Genomic DNA, 26,340 nt, shown 5'->3' with positions numbered 1-26,340 from the left:
GTGTGGGTGCTTGTGCTGTAAAGGCCTAATAGAGAAGGAGTCCGTGGATTCGGAGCTTGCACGTGGTCGTGTCAGTAAGTTTTACATGTGGTGGCAATAGGATGTTAGTGGCCTAAGTCTTATTGTAAACTTCAATTCTCTATAGTGGATTTTCTTTTTACCTTAAGGATAGTTAGGTTAAATCCTCCCTAAGTTTTTTATCGGTTTGGTTTTCCTAGGTCATCATATCATTTTGTTATTTATTTTTCCGTTACTTTACATGATATGATTTTATTGTTTTAACCTATATCTAAATAATAAACCTAAGTATTCACTTGGTTAATTAATTAGGTTAAACAATCTAGTTTACAAGGATCTCAAAATGTACACGCCAAAAATTTTGACATTAGCAGAGACACCATTAGAGTTGCATCTTCCAATACTTCAATATCGTAGTCAAGGACGAACTTAGGATTTTAAGCTAGCAGAACTAGAGAGTATAACGAAAAATAAAAACTCCAAATAGGCATTCATATATTATTTAAAAATTATAAATACTCGAAACCGTTGTTTCTATATTATATTATATCTTAAATTTAATCATATGACTACACTTTATATAATCAAAAATTTGGATGAGTTGTTTATATTATTTTAAGGAGAGGGATTAGAGCAAATGGAAGCTCAAATGCAAGTACCATCTGCAAAACCCATTAAATTTTTATTATATATTTGAATATAGGTATCAACATTACAAAGACATAGTTCACAAGTTACAAACCAATGCGATGATGATAAGTTGAGCTGCACCTTTAGCTCCTCCAATAATGAAAACAATAAGACTAGGTGTAATGGCAATGCACCTTGTCATTAGGTTTCTAGTCCATTTTTTAATCCTAAGGTCCAAGAAACCCTAAAAATGCCACACCATCCTTAAATTAATTAAAATTCAATCCCAATTAATCAGGGCAGTTTCACATTATGTATGTGTGTGTGCAGGGACGGACCCAGGATTTAAAGTTGGGGGGGGGGGGGGCCAGAGATAAGCGAATTTTTTTTTTTTTAAAATACGCATCCATATAGTGTTAATAAACTATCAACCAAGAAAAATACCCAAAAATCATTGTTTCTTAATATATCAAGATCAACTTTTTGAAATTGTGTTTGAGAGATATGGTTATTTTCAAAAATTGGGATATCGGCATTTTCTGGAATTGGGGAATGAATATTTCTTGGGATTGGAACATCAACATTTTTCGGAATTGGGGAATGAATATTTTCTAGAATTGGAACATCCACATTTTTTGGAATTGGAATAGCAACATTAGTTGTTGGCAATCTCACGTTGACTTCGAAAGAATTTGAATATTTTCTTTTGAAAAAATCAAACATTGTAGTTGATTTTTTCATGATCTACAAATAAAATAAGAATCATATATATTATCTCACAAACGGTTGTTGTTACTAACTAAAGACAAATACTAGAATCTAGGTAATATGCATGATGCATTTAATTATAAATTTAGTATTTCTCACTTCTTTTCAATTTATAAATTTATTTAATTTAGTATTATGAGTTAGCAATAGGCACAAGTGAATCACTATTATTTTCTTAAATTTGTGATGTGTGACAATTTTCTATATTATATGATTTGTTTTTATCTTTTGTCTTTGGTCTTTGCCTTTATTTATCTTTGTCTTTGTCTTGTGCTCTCCATATGTTAGACATTGACCCAATCCCATTGCAAACACTATAAATTTATTCTACACTAGTAACAAAAACTGTTTTTAACTTTACCTTCCTTTTCTTTTCTTAACTTTACCTTCTTCTTTTTTCCGTCACTTGTCTTTATTGTTGCCCAACTACCAGTCAACAAAGAACAAACAGACAAACACTACACTAATATATTCTTTAATTTTTACAAACTCTACTCTCTCTCTCTCTTTCTCTCTATATATAATACAAGAGAGAGAGTCACAAACATAGAGTCACAGAGAGTCACAAAGCCAAAAAAGCAAAAAAGCAAAAAAGCAAAAAAAAAAAAACACCACAGGCAGAATAAATTTTTAGATTCACAATCATGGAATCACCAACATTAGTTCATCACTCATCAGTAAAAACACAAACACCACAATTCCACAAGCATAGATTTGTAGATTCTGAGATTCACAAACATTATATTTGGTTTTGAAGGAAATGATAGATTAAATACTTGTGAACTGTAAAGGCAGGAACAGTGGAGCAACTAAGCTGGGCTGGGCAATGCAGATCGAGCAACCGGCGGTGGTGGCAAGATGGGTCTCTAGTTTGGGTATATGATAGCTGATGGCGGTGTGGCTATTTGTGTGTTATATATATATTCAAAACCTACATGATGAATTGCCCTGAATAAGTGCCTATGATGGTGGAGCTTTGCCTTGAGGCTAGTAAAGCAATGGCATATATAATTGAGCTTGACTGGCCCAACACATTCTACGCACATAAAACAATTTAAAAAAAAATAAAAATTATGTTAGACTTTGTTAAAGATTTAATTGGATTCAAATTGATAGATAATATTTATCTCAAAAGCATAAATTGAAAAAAAAAAAGATAATTTTTTATCATTTAACCATTATTTTAATATAAAATAACTTTATTTATAAATTTGAACCTTCAGAAGGAAAGGGGCTGAGTCGAGGTTAAGATTATTGCATTGATTTACAATCTCATCCGAGACATTGTTGGCTGAGCAAATGGTGCCCGATACAGAGACAATTGCAACATTGATTAAAAATGCAATAAACAATGCGAATCCACTCTTCATCAAGTAATATCGACATGCATCCTGTAGTATTACAAAATGAGGCAGACAAAGACAAAAGCATTTGACAAAATAGTAAAATGCAATTGTTTTGTAAAATAAAGACTTTATCTATGTCTAATCTTTCATTAAATTAATTATAGTTTTATAATCCATGATTAAATGGTATATGAGTACTATTCTTTTCTCCAACCACAATAAATATGGTATCCAAATGTGTGTAATTATTGGAGCACATTTGTATAATTGTTTTCTCTTTTTCTTAAGAGTGATAATAAGTGGCAGAGCCAGATTTCAATTCGAGAAGGAAAAATTAGAAGCAAAAATAGTCTAAAAAATTAATCTACATTAACAACAAAATAAATAAATAATAGTAAACTAATGTAATTATAATACCAAATCTAATATAAATGTAAAATGTAAAATTATATATTTTGTATCATCATTAAATTAAAGGAACAAAAATAATCAATTAATAGTTTCTAAAAATTAAATTAAGAGATTAATCTAAATACTTAAAATTTAAAAATTTAATTTGATTTCTTAAAATAAATTGAGAAAATAAATAAAAATCTAAAAGTGTTCATAGTATAGCAATATATCTGCAAAATAAAATATAAATCAATTTGAGATTATAGCAAACAACCAGAATTTGAAACTATGAAAAAGCTATGAGATGGAAGAGAAAAACGAAAATGTCGACTTTAAGGTTTTAAGGTTTTAGTAACCAACAAACATATTACGTAATTTAAAAAAAAAAAAAAATTTATTTTGTGTAAAATATGAGACCCACTAATTAAAATGTTGTGAGCCAAAAGAAAAAAAAAAAAAAAAAGCAAAAGTTGCCATGAATGAGAAATAGTGGAAGGGTGGGACACAACAAAATTTTTTTAACAACAATATCATAACATTTCCAAATTAGCATATCATCTCATACATGGTTGTTTTACATGAGATGTTGTTTTGTTAGGCAAAGCTTTCTCGTAAGATAAGTACAATTTTTTTTGGAGGTATCAGGGTGCAATTGTCCTCACTTCAACTTTTGTGATAATAGGGATATTACAAATCTAACTACATAAGCTTTACATATTGTTGTTTTAACTTTTTTAACTCTCAACAAAAAAGCATTTAAGAAATTTATTTTTAATGTTATTAATTTGGCAACATTCATTATCACATAAAATTTGTGTAAAACTTTTAGTAGTAAAAGTGAAAGTGCAAGTAGCTATAACATTTTCATTAAAGTCTTAATGCTGGCTGGGAATATGCATGAAAGCACAAGCTTCTTAGATTAATGCAATGGACAGAATTTGGTACTTTTCTGGATAGCACAAGAGTTGAGTGGAGAAAAAGATTGTGCCTATTGACAACAAATAAATGGAATGAATAATATCATATATAACACAAACAATTAGAAAGAAGAAAAGAAATACATATGAAACAATGAGCAAGGATATTTAATGAAGAAGTAAATCACGTACGGCATGATAAGGGCACCCAAAAGGGCTATGGCATTTCCGACAGCACCCGCCGGAGGCTTTACGTAAGCCATTTCCGCAAAGAAACATGCAGCCATTACCAATGTCGATAATGATATCAGCAACTCCAGCTTCCTAATCTGGCCACCCAAAATTTATTTACGTTAAAATTAAGGTTGATGTTCCCTTTTATTGAAAGATTATTAGGTACTTTCGGAGTATCATAAATGCGTAATCCCTCCTTTCACATGAATGGTGGGTCCCACCATGAATTTAATTAGTGAGATCCACTATTCAAGTGAAACCCATTATTCATGTGAGATGAGGGAGTATGTATTTATGGTATTCCAGGAGTACACAATAATTTTCCAATTTTATTATATAGAACTTACAAACTGTTGTGACTGATATTAAAATAAAAAATAAAATTCAAACATTCACTTAACAATCACATTCAATACCATATTAATTTATTTAAATTTTATGTAGATAAATTTATAATACCATTAATACTTTCCTAAAACTAATGTGGAAAATAAAATTCAACCTTTTGAACTCTAAGAAATAGCTCAGGTTGAGACAATGCCATTTCTCAAATAAAAAACCTTAGTCTCACTTTTAGTGTATCACTTTATACTTCACAAATATAATATGCTATTTGTTTGATTTTTTTTTTTTTTTTTTTTCCAACGAAGATAGGTAGAGTACAAAGTAGAATGTCTCAAAAGATTTTTTTTTTTTCGCTTGTCCTACCAAGTAGGTATCCCGTTCATAAGATATATTCATTCTCTCTCTCTCTCATAGTGTGGGAGTTCCACATATCTGTAGGACTCATACATTGCGTAAGAGATTATATATATATTTGCTGCTCGATATAAACATCTATTTGTTTCTCTTAATTATAAAATTTTGGTTTGAAGTGAAGTTGCCCCCCAAAAAAAAAAAAATTTCCGTGATTTTTATTCCAATGAGTCAGAAAACTATATACAAACTAGTGTGTGCGGGAAGTACCATTCTGGACCAACGGTCTGGTTGTTACTTGTTTGACTTTCACAGCAAGAATGGAGAGCAGCAAATTAAAAAGACACAGTGCATTATTCACATAAAAAAAAATATTGAAATAAACTTCCTAGTACGGTAGTACAGTACTACTCTTTTTTTTTGGGGGTGAGAAAGGTTAGAAACTTAAAATAACTGTTGATACCTAGTACTACTTAAGCAATGATGCAATCCACGCAACAAGTGGGGGAAAAAATATAAAGTCAAACGTAATTTTCTTTTTCAAACAAATAGCAAATGTATACGGAATAAATTTAATGTTCTAAATAGTTTAGATCCTTCAAGTTTGTTTATTGGAATGAAATATTTTGTTAATGACTTATTTTGGAGTATCATTTTAGAATTTTATATATACACACACAAACCCACACAAGGAATAAGATAAGAAGATAAGGAGATAAGATAAGATAAGAAGATATTTTAAGTCTGCATTACATAATATATATTATACAATATCAAATTATTCATTCAAAATCAAATAATGTGTATTCTTAATATCATCATTACATAATATAAGTATATAACATGTCATATATGAGTAAAGAATACACACACATATATATGTATGCATGTATGTATGTATGTATGTATGTATTAATGAAGAAAAAAAAGCATGTCATATGTGAGTAAATTAAACAAGAAAAACATATTGTTAAAGGAAAGTAATAATAAAATGTTATATGTGAGTGAAGTAATAAAAAAAAGTTTAAGAGATTTATTTATTTTTTATTAATTTTTTTTTCATTTACATACCGGTCAAAATCACCATATTAGATGAGATTTAGTGGAATGAACCAAAAAAAAAGTGGAATGAGCCAAAATTTAGAATAACATTGAATGGAGAGGTGATTCTTTCCAATTAAATAATTTGAATGGAAAATTATAGCCTTTCCTAGCAAAATAGATCGAAATTCAAAACTTGAAGAGAAGCAAAATTCAACTTTTTGAATTTCAAGTGTTGAGAGTTGAAACCATGCATTTTCTTGAATAAAAATATTTTGTCTCACTTTTAGCGTATCACTTTATACTTCACAAAATACAATATGTCATTTGTTTGGATTTTATTTTTTTCCAGCTACGATTGGTTTAATATAAAGTAAAACACTATAAAAGATTTATATTTGCCTCTCCAACTAAGTAGGAATCTTGAGCATAGCATAGAATACATACACACTCTCTCTCATAGTGTGGGGAGCTCTACATGCCTATAGGACTCATATGATGTATAAGGAATTATGCAAATATTTGATCAAATGAGATAATTATTGTATAGCTGACTATTTCAACTCCCTTTTAAAAAAATAATAATACAGTTAGAAAATAGGAGAGAGGGATCAGCAGCTTGAAGTCATGGTGATATAAGCATCTATCTGTTTCTCTTAACTATAAAATTTAGGTTTGAAGTGAAGTTGCGAAAAATATAAAGAATAAAGTATATGTCACGTTTTAATTTAGTGCATGGGGGAGGTATTATCCCGACCTATGGGTCCGGTGGTTACTTGTTTGACTTAAAATAAACTACCTAGTACCCGCTGCGCTTTTTATATTAATTTTTTGAGGGATAATTAGACCTACTTAAACAATGATGCAATCCGCACGAATAGAGAGGAAAATAAATAAATAAATAAAGTCAACGTAATTGTCTTTTCAAACAAACAGTAAAATGCATATATATATATATATATATATTAATTATTAATTCACCACTTCGGTGAATGAAGGTGTTTCGTTCGATTCAATAGTGTGAATTGTTTTGACTTGCATCTGATAGTCACAGGGGTTATACTATATTCAATTTTAAGATTTTTAACTTTATAAAATTATCAAACTATCACTAGGATTAAAAAATAAAATAGATAGACAATTCGTAGTGTGAATGGATTCAAAAGCCTGCGACCGAGTCAATGCCCCTTCTTTCCCATTGTTTATATGAATCCGATTACTTACAAGTCACAAACTATGAAATAAAATGTAACTATACATCACACAACTTACGCAGGTTTTTTTTTTTTTTTTTTTTTTTTTTTTTTTTGCTGAATGGCGTAAGTAGATAGTTGAGCATAAAAATATTATACATATTTTTAAAAAAAATGTACATGGCCAAAAACTTACGTAGTTTTTTTTTATTTAGAAAAAAGTAATAATTATTAAAACACACAAACACAAAAATAATATATAGAGATAGTTAGCTATATATAAGAAATATTAGACTGAATTTATTAAAAAATAAAAAAGAATAAAAAAGGAGAATAATAATGGCTAGACAAAAAACATACGTAGATAATGGATAGTTGGCATAAAAATAGTATACAAAGTATGTGGACATATAGTAGAGCATAAAAATTAAACACCCAAATTTCATACATGAGTAATGAAGTAGAAAAGATTCTTAAATTATGCCTTGGAAAGTTTAAATAATGAATAAATTACCCTATATCTCTGCCGGCCAAGAAGTATGAGAGTGCTTAAACCAATGATGAGAACTCTGGTCCAAAATGGCATGTGAAATAGTATATTTAGTGTAAAGGATGTCCCAATCACTACCACAAATAAAATAAAATAAAATAAAAAGTTATTTATTAATGACATTATCTATATTGTCTTGTTTATTTGCTGTGTTATTCTTCTCTTAATTTGAATATGAACAATGAGACATGGTTGAGGAAAATGTTGGGAATTCAATGTCGTATATCCAAATCTGTGAGAGATAAAAAATAGAAAAAATAAAATAAAAGCAATTGCATGACAAAAAAAATTTACATGGTTTGATAATTTTCCTATGACCACAAAATTATTGTGTTTTTACTATGCCAGAGAAAAATTACAGAGAAAGCAGTCATTAATACATTAAAACCCTAAAATGAAGTAAAAAATAAATACCCAAACTGCAAGTCCTAAACGGGATAAAATTGGGACAAAATTTTTTCCTAGGGGCAGCCATGGACTAAGCCTCATAGCACTATTTCCTGCTTTTCCTGCTTGGCCAAGAATTTGTTAAATGGAACTTTCTCCTTTTTAAAATTGTCATGCTTTCATGTCGGGTCGGGTCACAGACAAGATTAAAACACAAATTAGGCTCAACATTACCCAACAAAAAATCCAAGAATGATAAGACCCCTGCATGCATGAATGGTAAGGATATTATTTAAAAAAGAAGAAGTCAATTTTATTGTTTTACCTTCGGGTATGTCAGCGGCTATGACAGCAACCTTGGCTAGCAACCATAGGCAATACTTCATATATTTTGGATACTCAAACTTACATAATTCTGGAAGGTGTTTTCCTGTGGAGATATGTAAACAGTAAACAAATACTCTACATAATTCTGAAAGGTGTTTTCCTGTGGAGATATGTAAACAGTAAACAAATACTTAGCTTGATTAATTACTAGTAGAAACAAAATTGCGGCAGAAAGCATAATAGCTTTTATCAATTGGTTATTTTGGTCTAGAATTTGTTTGCTGTGCATCTTTCCAGTGCTTACACCAAGATTTGCAGCTAGTGATTGAATTATGAGCGCAAAGATCAACCCAATAAGTATCACCCATAGTTGCTGAAAATAGCAAATAGCACGACCATGCTTAGTGTTTCTCTTAGTTAAGTTATGATTTTTCTCATAACATTTTTCTCTTTGTTAAGTTATGATTTTTACTAGGTATTGTAATTGCATAAATTTATTTCCTAGTATTTTTGTGGGATTTATTTGTATTGGGTTTAGTATTAAGTGGTAGAGATTTGATCAAGACAGCAAAAAGTCACATGAGTAGCACATGCCGGAAACTGAAGGGACATGATAGCTGGAGTACTACAGGACAAAAAGTACAATCACCCTGATGGAGCAAGAATCTTGGAGGGCTTAGATGCATCGGGTAGATTAGGCTTGGAAAGTCTTTTGCTATTCATGTATCCCAACTTTATTCTTTAGTGGATCATTTTACCGCTTGGAGGGCAACGAAGAGGTTTTTCGCAGAGTTCTTCGGTTTCCTCTTCGATAACACGTGCCGGTGTTATCTTTGTATTTGCATATCTCTTCCTTTACTCTTTAACCATTAATTGTTGCTGTGTTTGTGATTAATTATGTGTAAAAGTAGTTTTCCAAATTGGGTATTGCTTATATTTCATTTTTCGCACATATATTGTTTGAATATAAGCTTGTGTTGGTATTGTTAAAATTAGGGGTCTAAATATTTATTAGTATTTTACACACTAATTGAACTTTCAATTAGTATCAGACCGGATACACTTGTTTTGGTTTAAATACCTAAGTACATGATCCTTGACCCCTTGTGTTATTTTCCATGGATAGTGCTTTGTATGCTTCTATGCATGTTTTGGATGTTGATGAATGTAATATGCCACTTATTTATGAAAATGCCTCTATGAGTGATAATCCTCATGATTGTGATGCTATGTTACATGAATCTTTGGGTGTTATTGATATTCCTAACATCAAACTCTTGAAGAAAAATCCTTAAGAAGTTTCACAAGAATTTGAGCAAGTTATTTTGTTAAAAGGATGATTTGATTGCTAAGCTCAATGAATCCAACAAATTGGTTGAGAAATATAAGAAACTTGTTGAAAATTATCTTGAAAAGCTAAAAGAGTTTGAATGTTTGAATTTGGACTTGGATGCTAAACTTGTTTTGTCTAACAAATTTGTTGATGAGTTGAAATGTGAAAATAAATCGCTTAAGAAGCATGCCAAGTGTTTGAATGTTTGAATATGGACTTGGATACTAAACTTGTTTTGTCTAACAAACTTGTTGATGAGCTGAAATGTAAAAATAAATCTCTTAAGATGCGTGCCAAGTGTTTGATTGCTGAACCTATTGCTAAAAAGAATGAAAATATTTGTTGTAATCATGTTGTGGTACTCGATTTTGTGCCTATTGTGTGTTCTCCCTCAAAAGACAAATTGGTGTACATTCCTCCATACAAAAGGTGGAGAGAAAGGCTATTAAGTCAAAGCCTCCATTTAGGTTTCAACCAAAGGTTTTGAATGGATCTAAGTTTGTTCCAACTTGTCACCATTGTGATGTGATTGGTCATATAAGATCTCAATGTCATAAGTTGAAGAGATAACAAAACCATGTTACTAGATCCCCTCCCCCATAAAGCCTAGTGGATCTAAACACATTGTTTGTCATCATTGTGGTGCTTTTGGTCATCTAAAACCTCATTGCTCTAAGTTTCATGCTCTTAAAAGAATCAAAAGAAAAGAGAAACTTGAGCTTCTTGGAAGTTGTGCTAAAAAGGGCAAATCGGATTTAAGTGAAAATAGCATGTTGTTAAAGAAAGTTTTTAATGCTCTTAACCTATTGTCTATGTGCATCTCCGGTTCTCATTCTTCCAACCCTCATCTCTCTTCTCATGAGACACTCATTCCAAAAAATTGTTCCGTTTGGATGAAGAAGGGTTCTTATGGTTAAGTTTTTGCTTTATTAGTCCTTGATCTAATTCTTTTAATCTTTGTAGGACCCTTTATGCATTGAATGTCATATCTTCATGCATTTTATGCATCTTGCATTTTTTTGTATGCATAGCTTTTGTTTTTTTATCTTACTTTTATGTTTTAGTTTTGTGTGAGTAAAAAATCCAAAACCACATAAAAGTGAAAAATTCAAAAAGTTTGATCGTATATGTTTAAGCACATATCTCATGTAAGTTTGGCTTAGTACCTTCGTTCTAACGGCATAGTGTATTTACAAGCTTAGCTTGTTATGTATGCACATCTATCTTTGTGAGAAAAATCTTGAAATCTATGTGTGACTGTTATAAATTGATCTTCAAGCTTGTCATGAATGATTTGTCAATAATCTTGATGGTTTTGATACATACATAGACTTGTGCCTATATATTTTCTCACATTTTTTATATTTTTGCTTTACAGCTCAACAAATGTCAAATCTTGAAAAGAGATAATGAGCTGCAAAAGTCGTCGCACATACTAGTATTTGACTAGAAAAAAGGGAAAGCGACTTGTATTGAAATGTATGGTGCCCAAAAAGCCAAAGGCTTACTCACAAATTGAAATATCAAAAATTTCAAGCATCGATCTCAAAAAGAGATGTAAAGATAAAAAATGATCAAATATTATGAATTGTAAAGAAGCTAAATGAAAAACTTCAAAGATATGTAATCATTTTTTTATGGGAGATCATATATGTTCATTTCTATAATTGAGATAAACCACTTGACTTAGTACTAGTTGTGTATAACTTGATTAAATTCATTATTGAAGCTTCACTCTAGACTAAGGATTATTCCACATTTGATACACACCCGCAACACACATGCCTAATGTTCAATGAATGCTTTATTCATTTATTCGATTGTACTTGTTTAAATGTGATGTGTGTGTGCTCAACTATATATAGATCAAATCAAAAAGATTTTTGATCATTTTATATGTATTTGGAAGTGATTTTTATCACTCTTTGTGTTCATGTTTAATACTTACTTTGTTTATCATTGTTTTAAGAAAGTTTTGTGTTGAAAAACAGGTGTCAAAATTTTTGGTTACTCGTTTTGGCTACTCTTGCAGGTAGCGAGTTTTGGCTACTCGTTTTGGCAACTCACCTAGTCACGAAACGCAAGTCGCGAGTTCATCCAAAAGCTTTCACGACTCACTCGTGACTCATGAAAATTTTCGCGGCTCATCTCGTGACTCGCTAGTCACGAAACGCGTAGAAATAGCTTTTTAAAGGGCTTTTCGTGGGAAACTTGTTTTAAACCTCTCTCATCCTCTCTTAAACCCCTCTTTCAATATTTTTACCTCAAAACTCAATCAATTTGAATGGTTTTTCATTCCATTAATATTTCTAAGGTAATTTTAAATTCTTTTCATTGATTTGGATCCTTAGATTATGTTTTGGAGAGTTTTGTGCTCTTGGTTGGGTTTTTCATCATAAGGGTTGGGAAAACTTAATTTTTGTCAAATTTTTGTATGGGATTGGTTTCTTTTAATGATTTTCTTTGGATGTTGGCCCCTTGTGGCAAAAAGAATATGTATTATGGGTGGATTTTATGATGTTCATGCATTGTTTTACACTGTTGTTCATAGTGTGCACACTAAGTGTTTGATAAAATGTCTCTTAGGCATTTTCCACTTGTTTGGACTCTGAGGAGTACCAAACTTAGGGGTTTCTCATGTTTTCTCATTAGGAACATGTTTAATTCATTGGTTGTATATTTAACATAGCTTGCCTCACATGTGCATTTTTCATGCTTTGGTCATGCATTGCACATTGCCACCTCTTGCACACACTTTTACTACTCTTGTCATGCATTGGCCTATACCTTGTTTCTTCATCCTAGAATTTCATGTTTACCTTATGCTTTGTAGTGTTTTGTTTTGTCTTTTGTTTGAGCTTCATTTCTCATTCATCTTGCACTCCTCATGCATCATTCTCCTTGTTCATACTTTCATCTCTTGCCCTCATTTCTTCTTGACCCTTTGTCTATTCGTGTCAAAAAAGGGGAGAGTATATGACTATATGACTCTTGTGCACATTTTTAGGGAAAGAAATTATATTTCTTATGCACATTTATAGGGGGAGAGATATTCTGTAGGAGAGATGCATATACCAAGGAGAAGAAGACATTGTGTTAATAAGAAAACATTGTTTTGTTTTTTTTTTTTTTTTTTTTTTTTTATGTTTGTTTTCTTGTTTGCTTTATGGTGCTTTGAGTTATGTTTAGTATCTATGCTTTGTTGTTCTCATTGCATTATGTTTGTGTTGGACATGCATACATCCTTATGTTATTGTGCTTTATTGATTGCATGTTCAGATGATCATTTGCTTTGCCATGTGATCATTGTAGTCATTTCTTTATGACTGTTTTGGTGCATGACCAAGTTGCTCACATGTTTCACATCATGTTTAGTTGATTGCAATTTACTTGGTACATTATACTTGTCCTTTTATTACTTGCTATACCTTGAGAGTCTAATGTGTTTTGTGCAAGTGTTTCAAGTTATAAGTATTTTGTTCCAAGTTCATCACAGCTTCTAGATTTAGGTGTGAGTGAGTTTTGTCACTGTTTCCAAACTCGCGTTTAAGTCTAAAGTCTGTCTTAGGGTGTTTTGTCACGGAATAGCCAAATGGGGAAATTGTTAAGTTATGATTTTGCTCATAACATTTGTATTGGCTTATTCCATGACAAAAAGGTGTTGTAATTGCATAAATTTATTTCCTTGTATTTTTGTGGGAGTTATTTGTATTGGGTTTAGTATTAAGTGGTGGAGATTTAATCAAGACAGCTAAAAGTCACATGAGGAGCACATGCCAGAATCTGAAGGGTCATGACAGCTGGAGCACTACAGGACAAAAAGTATAGTTTGGCATGGTAGTTAAACTTGCGACTTGTTCCAGTCACAATAGTGAGTTGCTAGAATGCCCTGTTTAGCATAAATGTGACTTTTCGTATTCCCTCATCACTCATACTATATATACCCTCATTACCCACAAAAATAGGAAGTAGCCTATTGAGAGAAAAACCCTAAGAGAGGTTTCTACAATACACCCACCCTATTAGAGAGAACTACTCATTCCTAGAGAGAAATCTTTGTAGTCTCTTCTCATTTTCTCTCCCATTGTTATACCCGTTGAGAGAAGATTTGTATCCAAACACAACCCACAACCGTTTAGAGTGTTGAGAGTGTTTTTGGAGCTTGGGAAGCATTGGAAGATGCCAAGGATGGTGGATGCAATATGGAGCTTCCGGAAATTTAGAGAAGACACGGTTAGGCTAAACCCTATTGGAGCAAGAAGCTTGGAGGGCTTAGGTGCATCAGGTAGATTAGGCTTGGAGGGTCACTTTTGCTATTCATGTATCCTAACTTCATTCTCAAGTGGATCATTTTACCACTTGGAGGCCGGCAGAGAGGTTTTTCACCGAGTTCTTCGGTTTCCTCTTCGATAACACGTGCTGATGTTATCATTGTGTTTGCACCTCTCTTCCTTTACTCTTTAACCATTAATTGCTATTATGTTTTGTGATTGGTTATGTGTTAAAGTAGTTTGCCAAATTGGGTATTGCTTATATTTCATTTTCCTCACATATATTGTTTGATTATAAGCTTGTGTTGGTATTGTTAAAATTGGGGGTCTAAACATTCATTAGTGTTTTACACACTAATTGAACTTTCACTCTTGTAAATAATTTCTAATTATTTTGACGTTCATGTTTCAATATATTTTTTGTCTTTAAAGTTTTGGGTTGTTTCCTTCAATGCATTGAAATATGGAATTAAGTCTCCCAATGGAATTAAATCAGGAATCAAGGTCCAATTTATTTCCTTCCGTTGACAATCAACAAGCACATGACACACATGGGATCACTAGGAGTCTTTTGCATCCATCTTAGCCATGGACTAGGGTTGATCGACCAAATAAACTAGTGCATGCTTCTAAGGCTCCAGCTACTTCCAGCTATGGGAAAAGATTGTTAACTCTATTTGAGGCTCACTTCAAGTTACCCAATAAACGTCAATAGGTTTCACAGAGTGAGGAGGAAGAAATTATTGAATTGATGGAGGCTAATATTCAGCCCTGCTAGTCACAATGAATTGCTTAGTATGGAACTGTCGCGGTCTTGGGAACCTGTGTACAGGGAAGGAGCTTGGAGATATAATCTAGGCAAAAGATCCCTCTGTCGTGTTTATAACCAAGACATTGGCAGATGAAGCAAGGCTAGACACAGTACAAAGAAACATCAATTTCAAGGAGCTTCTATCTTGGCTCATCTCAATGCAGCATCACCCGGAGTTATTCTCAGTCATGGCATGGTCGGTGTGGACTCAAAGGAACCAAATCCGCTTAAACAAACCCAGCAACAGCTCCCACTCAATTGCCTCACTTGCAAAAGAGTACCTTGCTGAGTTCAAGGCGGTTCGGTCTCCCACACCAACTATGCATACAACTCCTCCTATGATACGTTCTCATTGGCAACAACCAACGTAGGGATTGGTGAAAATAAATTTTGATGGAGCCGTGCTTACCGACAAGAAACAATCGGGTATTGGTGTGGTAATAAGGGATAGTCATGGTTTGGTTTTAGGCTTAATTTCCAAACAATTACCATAGGCCTATACCCCATTGGAGATCAAAGCAATGGTAGCAGCTACAACACTTCAATTTGCCATGGACCCGAGATTTAATCATGTTGTTCTAGAGTCCGATTCAGTGGTCTTGGTAAATGCCCTTTGCAATGACACTACTCTCTTGTCTTCGAATGGTTTGTTGATTGAGGATTTTAAGACTTCAAGCTAGATTTTTTAATCAATTGCATTACTTTCATGTAAAGAGAGAAGGGAATAAGGTTGCTCATAAGTTAGCTCAGCATGCTTTATGTATTTCTGGTTTTGTTGTGTGGATGGAGGATGTTCCACCACCTATATCTCCTGTTGTCCTAGCCAATATTGCTGGGTTTCTTAATAAAATGCGTTACGTTTTCTCTCAAAAAAAGAAAATGATAGGCCAAAAACGAATTGACCCCTTATGATAAATTAACCAATTAATTTAGCCAAGTGAACTAATTAAGTTAATTAATCATGCAAACGCGTGGTAGCACAAACAAATCACCAATTAAACTAATTATGCAGTGGAAAATAAATAACATGGTGATTTGTTTACGAATAGGGAAAACCTAACGGCAAAAACCCCATCGGGTGATTTTCAGGTCATCACTCCCAAAATTCCACTATTATCATAACAAACGGTTACAAGTAAATGAATCCCAGTACCTTATACCAACTTACAGTTGAATCCTTACCTCAATACCCAATTGGACTTGTTCTATAGTGACAATTTCCCTTTTCGATGCACGACTCCCAAGTACGTGACTAACTAATGCGCGGATCCCAGTACGTGACTTCAATCACCAACTAGAGAAGGTTGTTGGCTGCAAAGTTCTTTAGTTCATCCCAACGATGAAGATCAAGAAGATGCTTGGTCACAAAACCCTACGGTGCACATATACAGCAACTTCTTCACAAGAATGATGAACTAGGGCAGAACTTTGTCTCCGATTACAAATTGCTTGAACAAACTTTGCTCAACACTTGTGCAACTTGTATATGCTTTGACGGCCCTTAAAATAATCCTTTTATATGTCTACGGTTAAAAGAAAATAAGGCCCAAACACATAATCACGGATTAGAGTCAAAACAGAACTGAAATTCTATTTTTCATAAAGCTCGACAGATAGCTGTCTGTTGAGGTGCTATGAAGCAGCTGCCAAGCCACGGGGCTAGAATAGCTTCTTAAGCTCAATGGATAGCTAGCTATCGAGCTAGCTGTCGAGCTTTAATGAACAATACTTTTTTAGCTTGAATCCTAGACAAACTTGCATGTCTTTAACACTTGATCTTGAAACACAGTTTCTTAAAGTATTAAACACATCCTAAATCTACCCAAATACAAGTAAAGTGTGTTTTGTCAAAGGATAAACTAATTACATAAAATAGTGACATATGTTCCTAACAAGTGAATCACATATGTCCTAACAATTTCCCTCTTTGGCAATTCGTGACAAAACCACAACAAGCAAATGAACATATGAGAGAAGTCATAAATCACTCAACTCATATTCACTTGTTTAATACAATAAAATCTATCCTAACACAAACTCTTGAAAAACATTGCAAGAAAAGAGTTTATGGCAAGTAGACTTTGACAACCTGTATTTCTGAAACACTTTAAACAAAACTCATCAAGGCATCTTTGTGTGAAACAGAAATAATAGATTGCATACACGTAATAAGAAGCATGTGCATAAAGAGAGAAAAGAAACAACATATGTAAGGGTAGGTGAAAGAAACATACATCAACATATATGAAGAAGATAAGTACAATGTATGTAAAAAATGGTCACAAGACCCATGTACAAGAACAAATGTATCTAAAATAGAGAAAAGAAAAAGATACATGTAATCCTCACTACATCCCTCAGATATCAACACTCCCCCTAACAAAATGTCCTATACTAACTCTCCCCCTAAGAATGACTACTCTCATATCCAAAATTACTCCCCCTTTTTTGACACAAGTGACAAAGGGTAAGAGTGTCAAGTAGACATATCATCGGTAGAGCTAGCATCTCCATCATTATCATCATCATCTGAAGCATCATCGTCATCACCATCATCATCATCATCATCTGCAGACTCAGAAGCCACTGGAAGAGGTGGTGGAGGAGAAGCCTCAGGAGCATAACCACCCATGGTCGCCTGTCGTCGTGCAATACAACCAACATGAACGTTCACCTGATACAACTCCGTAGAGAGTGTATCAAGGCGAGCATCCATGCGCTGCAGCTGCGCCATGATGTCTCCTAGAGTCACATCGCCCGTAGAAGAAGAGGGAGCGGATGTGGATGGAGCAGAATGGGAGGGAGGAGCTGCTAAATCCGACTGCCGAGACCAAAACTGCACCTCGCTACGTTTAACGGTAGTGTAGTCTATGGCACACATGATAGGAAAATGGTTGGAAGAGGGAAAAGGGACAGAAAAATGGCATAGAATCCGCGTGATAGCCGAAGGGAAAATGAACTTATCATGGGTAGCCGTATCCCTATACACATCTAAGATACAAAGAATGAATTGTGAAGGAAAATCTATAGTGAGGTGCTCTAAAAAAGAAAGCAAAAATTGAACCACGAGGCTCTGTGATAGAATTATAGTGAGAGAGTGGATGCAAAACAAAAGTCATCATCATGTTCATGAATCTAGGACCTTTAGCAAAAGGCCTACATGATGTGAACTGACGATCACCCCAATCTACAAGGTGCTTACAAAAAGTGGAAATCATCTCGTCTTTGGACACAGTCCACAGACGCTCACAACCAGGGTAGTCAGGATGCTCTACCCTCAGAACATGAAGCACATCCGCAACAAACTGCGATGTGGCTACAATGCGCGTACCTCGAACGCAAGTAGAAAAGAGAGGTACTGAAAAATCGAAACCATGCATGTTGGAGTAAAACTCCTGGATCAGCACAGTTGGACAAGTGACTAGGACGTCACACAGTGACTCCCATCCCCGACTGTGAATGACAATGGGAAGGTCAATGTCAGCGAAGTCTGCCAAAATGACTCGGCGTTTCGAATGAACACCTCATCGAGAGAAGTTCTCTGAGAAGTCTTTTCGGGCATCCTCATCACGGAACCTAATATGAGGAGTAGGATCAGAAGAAGACAATGTCCTAGAACGCAAAGGGTTCTGAGACGGAGCTGACTTACGCTTAGGTGCCATAGACACGACCAACGTAAACAGAAGGAGAGGGAAAGAAAGAAAGACAATCAAAAAAGCTCCAAAGCAGTTTAAATATAACAAGTATATTGAAAAGAAAGTACGTATGCATGGGGAATATATGAACGTGTGATATGCAAAAGAAATTGCATCATGGGCTCAGCCCAATCCAGCACACAATCAATTTGCACACATCTAAAAGCATGATAATACTGTTATTATGCTAATGTGATGCAATGCATGAGATTTGAAACTCATTTAAGTAAAAACCCACCCCAAAATTTCAACAATAACTCATCAATTTTGAAAAACCCCAAATTTTTCAAAAACCCCAAAACCTAGGTTTCGAAACATGAATACATGTAAATGAAGGAGATTAGAAGCTTACTAAGTGAAGGAAAACTTGAAAAAGCTTGAGAAATCACTTGGGAAGAGGTTTGGAGTGAGAGATATGGTGTTTGGGAGAGGAACAGGTGCGGACAAGTTGAGAGAGATCGAAGAAGTGAGAATCGGATCGCAAAGAGAGAATATATAGCTCGTCAGTAATTCTTGACAGATAGAGGTGTTAAGAGGTGTCGAGCCATCTGTCGAGGTAGGTGTCAAGAAAAACAACGTCGACAGATACAGGTGTTGAGAAGGTGTTGAGAAACAAAGGAAAGACACAAGAAGACAAGCTTGATCGATCCACTAGCTGTCGAGAAGCTATCGAGGATCCAGGAACTTTCTCGTTCGATCCACCAGCTATCGAGGATCTATCGAGATTACGATAAGAAAAATACCTTAAGAGCTCGACAGATAGCCAGGTGTCGAGTAGGTATCTAAGAGGTGTCAAGATTGCTTAAAAATCTTTTTTCAAGAAGGGAAAAACACAGATATGAATGCAATCAAGCATGCAACTCAACCAATGATCCAAACAACAGTTTAAGCTCTCAAAATCATCTCTCAACAAAAATTTTAAGCACAATGATCCCAAAAACACACACACACACACACACGCTAAACAAGTCTAACCAATTTTATATTTTAAAAACAAGTCAAGATAGTTTAGTGAGCATACATTAACACATGTAAAACCTTGTGATGGCCAAATCACATTGTACCTGCACATGTATCAAGAGTACCAAAGAATGTTGCATGTTGTGTGTGAAAAACATCGCAAGATTGCATAAGTGTATACATGTTATGACGATTTGGGATATGAGAAAATTATTTTAATTCACACACAATCATAACTGTTTGATGGGGACTATCACCTTCGAGGTACATCCTATAACTCCCACATCTCTTAGAATACATGCTTGCAATCATATTTAAAGCATTTTTGATCTTTTTGCTTTTCATATTTTATTTAAGCAAATCATGCATGGGCATATAAGAAAGAGAAAAAAAATACCCAATGATGGTAAGCATTTGACATTCCAATTTTGCTATGCCAAAGCACACAAATGTCATTGACACTGCACATTTGCTATGCCGAAGCATACACGTGTCATATTATGATTGGCGGGCAACAGTGGTGAGATGATTATTATTGCCTTTCTCTTAGGATTTTCTAGTCCTACCCGTCAAAAAGAGTGATACGTGTGTTAAGTACAAGAGATTACTTAATTTTACTCATTACAAACACGAGCCATAAAACTCAATTGCTTAATTGTGCATAGAGATGCTTATCTAAGCTACAAGAGATATAAAGTTTAGAAAACTTTGTTTCAATGGCCATCCAAGGTACACAAGTACCATTGTACACAAAACACACACTGTTTTTGTATTTTTCTGATTTTTCAATTTTTTTTATATGAAAAACAAAACAAAGTAAAACTAAAAAATAACCAAACAAAAACATGTTAAACAAAACAAAGCATAAAAACTAGATTGACTCAAAATAAAAGCAAAACACACAAGTTATGCAAAAACAAACAAGAAGAGAAAATGAGAAAAGTGATAGAATCACTTGGAGTCCTTTTTCTTCCACACCCTGGAAGAATCTTTCCTTTGATTAAACCCTTGAACCGGTGGTGAGGGGGAAGAATTTAAACCATTCAAGTTCGAAAGGAACATGAGGGCTTTGAGAAGATCTCCAAGGGGAGCAAGAGAGGATTGAAGCTGATTCTGGCTTCCAAATGTTATCATGCCATTGCTCTGTTGAGTGGCAAGCCACTTATAGCAATTTGGTTGAGTATGATCGGCAACTCCGCAATGATGACAGAGATACTACGTCTTTTGTTTAGGCTTTTGAGAGTTAGCCTTCTTAGCTCTAGGGTTCTTAGCTTCCTTCTTATCTTGCTTATGGGGTGCTCCTAAGATAGATTTACCTTTGTCTAATTTCTAACTAGCTAAATCAGTTTTAACATCATTGTTCTCAATTTCAACATTATTGCTAAGAGGAACAAAAACAGTAGTACTAGTAGAAGCAGTATTAGAGGAAGAGAAACCGTACTCTAAACCAGTTCGATCAGAAGCAGATTTCTGAAGACTGAGCATCTCATCAAGCTTTGCACTTGAAGTCCTCTCCAATTGAGCTCTGACTTGAAATAGCTCTGCTTCAAGCTTCTTGGTCTTCTCAGCCAAGAAATTGTTCTCGAATCTCAGTACTCCAATAGTCTGATTAGCCTCATCAAACTTTGTGGAAAGCTCTTCACGGTCAAGTTCCACATCACTGAACTTCTTGGTGGTCAGCCTGTAAAGTTTCTCATGTTTTTCAGAAAGCTTGTATAATTTCTCATAGGCTGTATGGATATCATCTTGATCATCCATCTTCTCAAACTTGGACTCCACCAATTCCTCTTCTTCAACCACATCTTCAACAATCCCATCAGTAGGATTGACAGTGGCAGTGGAGGCATTCAAGATTCCGTCATCCTCATTATTGGAATCATCCTTAGGCTCGGTGTTGCTTAAGGTAGCAGCAAGTGCTTTGCTCTTCCCAATGCTCTTGAGATATATATGACACTCTTGTTTCATGTGACCGAAGCCTTGACACCCAAAGCACTTAGGTCTTGCGGGAACAGTGTACTGACCGCCATCCCTTGAATCCTTCTTCCCTTTGTCTTGGATCTTGAACTGAGAAGAACTGGATTGCCTACGGTCCCTGTCGAAGCCCTTTCCATTGGCATTCTTCATAAAAATTTTTAACTGCCTAGTGATGTAGGACTTCATCTTAGAATCTTCATCATCTGAAGACTCATCTGTCTCACTACTCTTGGCCTTCAGTGCCATACTCTTACTCTTGCCCGACTTGCCAATCCTTGATAACCTTAGCTCGTAGGTCTACAGATTACCAACCAACTTTGTCAAAGAAATCTTGTCAATATCTTTTGATTCCTCAATTGCAGTGATCTTGGTATGGAATCTCTCGAGTAGAGATCTGAGTACTTTTCTCACAATCTTGGGTTCAGGAATGGTTTCCCCAAGATTGAAAGCTGAGTTCATTATGTCCTTAAGCTTGGCATAGAACTCATCAAACGACTCATCCTCCTCCATCTTAATCTCTTCAAAGCTTGTAGTGAGCCTCTGAAGTTTTGAATCCTTGACAGCCTTTGTTTCCTCATAGGTTGTCTGGAGAATGGTCCAAGCCTCTTTGGCAGTTTCAGTTAAGGATATCTTCTTAAACTCCTCATTGGTGACTGCATTGAATAAGGCATTCAACGCTCTGTTGTTAAAGTTTGCTGCCTTGATCTTGGCATCATCCCAATCGACTGGTGCTTCTGTAGGCTTAGTCCAGCCTAACTCTACAGCTTGCCACACTTTTTCATCTAAAGACTGCAAGAAAGCTCTCATGCGTACTTTCCAGTATGCATAGTTAGTGCCATCAAATAAAGGAGGTATGATTAAAGATTGTCCTTTATCCATGACAAACAGGGGTCAATGGATCAACACAACAAAGATTAAAACCTAATCAGAGTGTGCCTGCTTTGATACCACTTGATAGGCCAAAAATGAATCGACCTCTTGTGATAAATTAACCAATTAATTCAGCCAAGTGAATTAATTAAGTTAATTAATCATGCAAATGCATGATAGCACAAACAAATCACCAATTAAACTAATTATGCAGCGGAAAATAAATAACACGGTGATTTGTTTACGAATGGAGAAAACCTTACCGCAAAAACCCCACTGGGTGATTTTCAGGTCACCACTCTAGAAATTCCACTATTATCACAACAAACGGTTACAAGTAAAGGAATCCCAGTACCTTATACCAACCTACAGTTGAACCCCTACCCCAATACCCAATTGGAATTGTTCTGTAGTGACAATTTCCCTTTTTGATGCACGGCTCCTAAGTACGTGACTAACCAATGCACGGATCCCAGTACGCGACTTCAATCACCAACTAGAAAAGGTTGCTGGCTACAAAGTTCTTTAATTCATCCCAACGATGAAGATCAAGAAGATGCTTAGTCACAAAACCCTACGGTACACATACACAACAACTTCTTCACAAAAATGATAAACTAGGGCAAATTTTGTCTCCGATTACAAATTGTTTAAACAAACTTTGCTCAACACTTGTGCAACTTGTATATGTTTTGATGGCCCTTAAAATAATCCTTTTATATGTCTAGGGTTAGAAGAAACGAAGGCCCAAACACATAATTACAGATTAGAGTCAAAACAGAACTGGAGTTCTGTTTTTCATAAAGCTTGACAGATAGCTGTCTGTCGTGGTGCTGTCGAGCAGCTGTTGAGCCACAAGGCTAGAATAGCTTCTTAAGCTCGATGGATAGCTAGCTGTCGAGCTTTAATGAACAGCACTTCTTCAACTTGAATCTTGGACAAACTTGCATGTTTTCAACACTTGATCTTGAAACACAGTTTCTTGAAGTATTAAACACATCCTAAATCTACCCAAATACAAATAAAGTGCATTTTGTCAATGGATAAGCCAATTACATAAAATAGTGACATATGTTCCTAACAAGTGAATCACATATGTCCTAACAGAAAAAAAAAAAAAAAAAAAGTTTTGGGTTGTTTTTATTTTGGTCATTTACATTTCAAAATTTTCATTTTGAATGAAAAACTTGAACCTTCGAGGGCCAATACAAAAACCGAGTCAAACATGAAGAGCCAAAATGAATTTATAAAACAGAAATTGCCAAAATGAAAATAGTTTCAAACTTTAAAGGTCAGAAGTATATTTTCATCTAAAAGTATGAACCTAAGTAAGTTACAGTACTTTAAATTTGTGCCATGAGTCATACTTCTATGATGGAAAATGAAATACATTTTATTTAACTTTTCATCTCATCAAAACTTTGTATTCATATCAAAATATTAATTCACTCTCATATGTTAAGGGGGGTAATTTTATTTAAATTCATGTATTAATCTATAGGAAATGCACTAATTATTCATGTAAAATGAGTTTATATAAGAAACAATTTATTCAGAATATGACATTACTTCTTAGGTCTATTTAGTTCCTTTAACAATAATTGAAACTAAAAGTAACATAAGGAAAAAGAAAATTTCATATGCATGATGCACCCAAGAAATACATTAACATTTGTTAGGGACGATTTTCGAATAGGCAGAAATGAAGAAAATGAAATCCCTTTGGGTTCTTAGAAAATGAAATAAGATGGGGAGATCAAGTGTGAAATTCCAATATTGGTTAAATAGATGCTATTGGTGCATTACAAGAACAAGTCCAAGGTGCTAGACAACGAAAAAATGACAAAGTATGTGAAATACATAAATTTGAAACTTTTCTTCACATAAAACAAGAAGAGAAATTTGAGAAAGTTGGTGAGGGAGAAAGGGAAGAATCGATTGTGCCATTGTCTTCACTCCAAGGCCTCAGAATGTGGCTCTTATGCTTCTATTTAAGAGCTTTTGCTCTAAGGTTGGAGTTTTTGTAGGTAAAACGTGGCTAGTTGGTTTAGATTTAATTGGGAGGCTTTATAACAAGCTTGTAAGGACTTGTCTATGGATAATGGATGAGGCCATGGACCTCTTTGGTACTATTTTGATGTTTGTACTTAGATTGCTTTTGTTTAGGTAAAGAGTTGGCTTGCTTTTTACATCAAAAGGGGAAAAGCTTAATCAAATGGGATTGGGTGCTCTTCTCCAGCCAACTAAACCCCTTGGGAAGTTGCCCTAAGTGGACTAAGAAGTTAGCTTATTCTTAGGGATAAAAAAGGTTCGTCTAAAGGTTTTAGTCACATAAAGCAGGAATTATAAGTCCCATTTCGTTGAAAATTTTGGACATGTGACCTTCTCCATGAGTACTAGGTCATGCAAACATCTCCATCCTACATAGCATGACCTATGTTTTGGGATCATGCAAAAAGTCTACCCACACCAACCAAACCACCACCCCTCAAATCTCCCTTAAGGCGCATGGACTTGGGCCATGCCATGAAAAAAGAGAATAAAATAAGATAAAATACATGAATTGAACCCAAAAATAAAATGTGCTTAACATGCATTGAGTTTATAGGATTTTTACAAAAATGAATATCAACAATATTGCAAATTATATTAATCTTAACCATCAATATTTCCTCTCCTTTTATCGAGAAGTAATATAATGAGTAAAAATAATTTCTTTGAAAATATTTCAAAATAGTCCTATATAATATTTTTGCATGCGTTAAAATAATAAATAAATGCTCTTGCTTTCATTCTCTCTTCCATAATATTTCGTGTAATAGTTCTATTTTTTTCTATTTGATTTACCTCAAATCTGTAACTTGCTCCAGCTTGCAGATCAATTTCCATTGTGACATGGTAAAAATGATATTACTCTGTCAAACACACACATGCACACAAATACACATAGAGAGAGAGAGAGAGAGAGAGACTTACAATTGCTTGGGTCAATATAAGCAATGGAGACAAGGAATCCAAGGCCTACATATATGTTAGGAACTTTCTCCACCTAGATTTCTGGAACATCATATATTATCCAAACAAGGTAATTTATATAAACGTATAGAACTAAGTGATTTAAAAATAGAAAATGCATAGTTAAGAAAGAAATAAAAGAGGGTTATATGTGAAAAACCAAAGAGTCCTCATTATGATCAAACTGTTTATCAGGACTATTAGTGATATTGGCAGATGGGGTTCCCTCCAGATTAATGGTTGCTATACGGTTGCTCCCTCCACCCCATGTTGATGATGGTACTACAGCACTTACCTTGCTGCTGTTGCTTCTGCACTCTCTCTCTCTCTCTCTCTCTCTCTCTCTCTCTCTCTCTCTCTCTCTCTCTCTCTCTCTCTCTCTCTCTCTCTCTCTCTAACAAGTAACAACTGCATGTGAAAGTCTCAAATGGATCTCCTTTATTTATATTGCATCTGGTATGAACCAAGTATCATCTTTTGGCAACTGGGGATGGCTTAGTGACCGTTTCGATACAAACGTGTTTGCGTTTGTGCTTGTGCTAACGTTTTTTGTATGGGTCCTGTGCACTGTTCACGGGACTTGCAAGTATAGATTTCAGTAAATTTTTCTTTAAAACTGGGTCCCACGGCACTATTCACATATTTAAAAATTATTTTGCTACAATATTTTCAGTTTTTAACAATAAGCGGTATCCAAACAGACCCTTAGTAGTCATACTCACTCTACACTAACTTACTCCATCATTTTTTTTTTTTAATTTATATTTTTGATAGAGAAATAAAATTTTCACTCTCTTCTGTCTAGAAGTGCACTACTTAAGAATATACAAAACAAAAAGATATTCTAAGAATGATGTTTCCAATCCTTGTCTAATATTGTACTAGGTTGGGTTGCACGCAGGGGAGGGGCT

At 34.4% G+C, this 26,340-nt stretch overlaps 1 pseudogene; it reads right to left on the bottom strand.

Moving 5' to 3' along the window:
* Positions 1 to 623: 623 nt before the first annotated feature.
* On the bottom strand, positions 624 to 25,749 carry LOC126700986 (metal transporter Nramp5-like; annotated as a pseudogene).
* Between the last annotated feature and the right edge of the window lie 591 nt (positions 25,750 to 26,340).

The sequence above is a fragment of the Quercus robur genome, chromosome 9, assembly GCF_932294415.1.
Source record: "Quercus robur chromosome 9, dhQueRobu3.1, whole genome shotgun sequence".
Taxonomy (NCBI): Eukaryota; Viridiplantae; Streptophyta; class Magnoliopsida; order Fagales; family Fagaceae; genus Quercus; species Quercus robur.
This window is presented reverse-complemented; position numbering and strand designations above follow the sequence as displayed.